At 42.6% G+C, this 3712-nt stretch overlaps 1 pseudogene; it reads right to left on the reverse strand.

Moving 5' to 3' along the window:
* Positions 1–579: 579 nt before the first annotated feature.
* On the reverse strand, positions 580–1009 carry LOC130868673 (uncharacterized protein C9orf85 homolog; annotated as a pseudogene).
* Between the last annotated feature and the right edge of the window lie 2703 nt (positions 1010–3712).

A 3712-nucleotide genomic window follows, 5' to 3' on the forward strand; every position in this document is an offset into this window, starting at 1 on the left:
GAAGTATATATCCTAACTAAGGGAGCCATTTTAGGGTTGGCAAGAGACTTGACTCTAGAGGGGCTCGCAGGTGTCCAGGAAGATGTCCCCATCTGGTACCTTGGGCAACTGAGGAGAGGGAACCTGAAATTACACCTGATTTTATATGTGTGTTTGTGTATAAAAATAAATGGTTTTGCTTTGTAAGATATAAGGGGGCTTTTGCTAAGGAAGTTACGCATGTGAGGTCAGGTTACAAAAATGTACTCTCTATGAGTTAATCATCTTAATTTTCCATGAGATAGTTCTGTACAATCAGCAGTTCTCAACACTGGATAGTTTGACACTAGATAACATGCTTTTCTAAACAATTTCCATAGATTGTACAACAGGCCACAGGAAGTTTCCATACATATTCTGTATATGCAGCTCAAGTTTTATTGTGAAAACCTGAAAGTTTCTGTTATTCAAATGTTATAAATAATTTATATTGCTCATGTGTCAGCTCTGCCTATTTTGTACAGCCTTTTTCTGATTCCCATATTGGATGTCTCTGTGTCTGCCAAGCCCTCTGCAGCTGACATGGTGCTGTCAGGTCACCTAAGAGTCCTCATCCTCCTCGTCACTGTCTTCCTTCCCTTTGCAACTTTGTTTACAGTTAGAACCTTGATTTTCAGTATTTGCTAAATTTTCTGGTTCTTTATTAATCGGAATAGCAATGTCTTCTTTCTTACATTTTGCGCAAACTTCAAGTTCACAGGCACATGGTCTACATCTTATGTGGTAAGAGTCCTTTCTTGTCTTCTGTAAACATTTGACACACTTCTTAGGCTTTGACAGAGATTTGTATTTGCTGTATTTTACACACCACTTGAGAACTTCTTTGCAGCACAGACATACTCCATCATGAAGTTTTGCATTAATTTTCTTGGTCTGAACACTCTTATCGAACTTGTCATTTTTGAAGGTGAATGTATTCTGGTGCTTTAAGAGACCTGGAGTGAGCCACGTTGCCTTTCTGGGAACTCATCACCAAATCACATGCACCTTCAGCCGGTGCAGACTTTAGTTACACAGAAGAGGCACATTTAGTTATTTTCTTGATTCCCTGTCCTCTCCAGAACTTTTATCATGAAGACATGTCAGATTTTAACAAAAGTTTTTTCCGCCTCTAATGAGATGACCATGTGTTTTTTTTTTCTTTCAGTTTGTTTATATGGTAGATTACATTGATAAATTTTCTTATGTTGAACCATCCCTGCATCCCTGGGATGAAGCCTACTTGATCATGGTAGATGCTTTTTATTTTTTGATGTGTTCTTGGATTCAGTTTGCCAGTATTTTGTTGGGTATTTTTGCATCAATGTTCATGAGGGAGATTGGTATGTAATTCTCTTTGTTGAATATTTGTTTTGGGTATCAGGGTAACTGTGGACCCATAGAATGATTTTGGCATCATTTCTTCTGTTTCATTTGTGGGGAACAATTTGAGAAGTATTGATATTAGCTCTTCTTGGAAAATCTGATAGAATTCTGCACTGAACCCATCTGGCCCAGTAAAATTAGTTTTTATTTGGGGGAACTTTAATGACTGTTTCTATTTCCTTAGGGTTTATGGGTCTGTTTAAATTGTTTATCTGCTCCTGGTTTAATTTTGATATGTGGTACCTAACAAGAAATTTGTCAATTTCCTTTAGATTTTCCACTTTTCTGGAGTACAGGTGTTTAAAGCATGACCTAATGGTTCTCTAGATTTCCTCAGAGTAAATTATTATGTCCCCCTTTTTGTTTCTGATTTTGTTAATTTGGGTAGTCTTTCTCTGCCTTTTGGTTAGTTTGGATAAGAATTTTTCTATCTTGCTAATTTTCTCAAAGAGCCAACTCCTTGTTTCACGACTCTTTGTATTGTTTTCTCGGTTTCAATTTTATTGATTTCAGCCCTGAGTTGATTATTTCCTGCCATGTAATCCTCCTGAGTGAGTTGGTTTATTTTTGTTCTAGAGTTTTCTGGTTGGGCTGTTAAGTCACTTTTGTGAGATTTCCCCCGGTTCTTTATGTAGGCACTTAATGCTATGAACTTTCCTTTTAGCACTGTTTCCATTGTGTCCTATAAGTTTGGTATGCTTTGGAGTTTCCTGCCATTTCACTAAGGCTACCAACCCAGAGCAGTGAGTTCTTGACTAGAGGGCAGGCCTCAAGGTCCCCGCCAGGGAAAGCGGGCCCCTGCTGCTGGGGCTGCAGTCTCTGCTGTGATCTGCTGGACCTGCTCTGCCTGCGCCCTACTTCCATTAGTCCCTGGCTCATTGGGGCATCCAGGAGTTCCTGTGTAGGTGCCGAGAAGTTTCATCGGGAAGGGTGAGTGTGTGCTATCCTGGGGCGGACTGTCCTGGCAGAGAGCACAAACACCCCTCCCCCAGCTCCTGCTGCAGGGCTTGCTCTCCTACACACCCGCCCCCACCCCCACCCCCAAACCTGCCTTGTCTGCAAGGTCCTTAGCTGTGGAACAGTTTCCTGCCATTTCACTAAGGCTACCAACCCAGAGCAGTGAGTCCCTGACCAGAGGGCAGGCCTCAAGGTCCCCGCCAGGGAAAGCGGGCCCCTGCTGCTGGGGCTGCAGTCTCTGCTGTGATCTGCTGGACCTGCTCTGCCTGCGCCCTACTTCCATTAGTCCCTGGCTCATTGGGGCATCCAGGAGTTCCTGTGTAGGTGCCAAGAAGTTTCATCGGGACGGGTGAGTGTGTGCTATCCTGGGGCGGACGGTCCCGGTAGAGAGCACAAAAGCCCCTACACTAAGGCTACCCAACCAGAGCAGCGGGCAGGCCTCAGCAACCCCCGAAAGGGAGCGCAGGCACCTCCAGCTTGTACTGCAGTGTCGCCTGTGTTCTACTGGACCCCGCCCGACCCCTTGCATTCGGCCTTCTTTACGCGGGTCATTGGAATACCACGCATCCATGTTTTGGTGTTGAGGAGTTCACCTGGAAGGGAACGGTTCCTGCCCATACACTGAGGAGATACACCTAGAGAGTTAGTCACAGCAAAGACTGGTCCAAGACATCAGGCCTCTCCTGGCTCCATTTGAAGGAAAAGATGGGCAGGCGCCAATGCAAGAATTCCCCCAACAACTTGAAAGGCAACGTGACATCACCAGGATCCAGGAATCCCGAAATGAGAAGTCTAAACCCTAATACAGAAGAATTAGAAGAATTCGACTCAAAAGTGAATTTTATGAAAATAATAGAGGACCTTAAACAGGAGGTGAAAAACTGCCACAACCAATTAGAGATTACAAACAAAAAGGTAGAGGAAATGAATAAATATCTCAAAGATACCCAAGAAAACCAAGAGAAACAAGAAAAAGTAATCAAACAGGTAAGGGAAACGATTCAAGACTTGAAGAACGAAGTGGAAGTAATAAAGAAAACACAAACCGAGGGAAGGATGGAGATGGAAAATTTGAATAAACGAACAGGAACTACAGAGACAAGTACCACCAACAGATTACAAGAGATAGAAGAAAGAATCTCAGACACTGAAGATACCATAGAGAAAATAAACACTCTCATCAAAGAAAACAGCATAACCAACAAATTCTCATCACAAAACATTCAGGAAATCTGGGACACAATAAAAAGACCAAACCTAAGAATAATAGGGATAGAAGAAGGAGAAGAAGTACAGCTCAATGGTCCAGAAAATATACTTAATAAAATTATAGAAGAAAACTTTCCCAACC

Source organism: Chionomys nivalis, chromosome X (assembly GCF_950005125.1).
Source record: "Chionomys nivalis chromosome X, mChiNiv1.1, whole genome shotgun sequence".
Taxonomy (NCBI): domain Eukaryota; kingdom Metazoa; phylum Chordata; class Mammalia; order Rodentia; family Cricetidae; genus Chionomys; species Chionomys nivalis.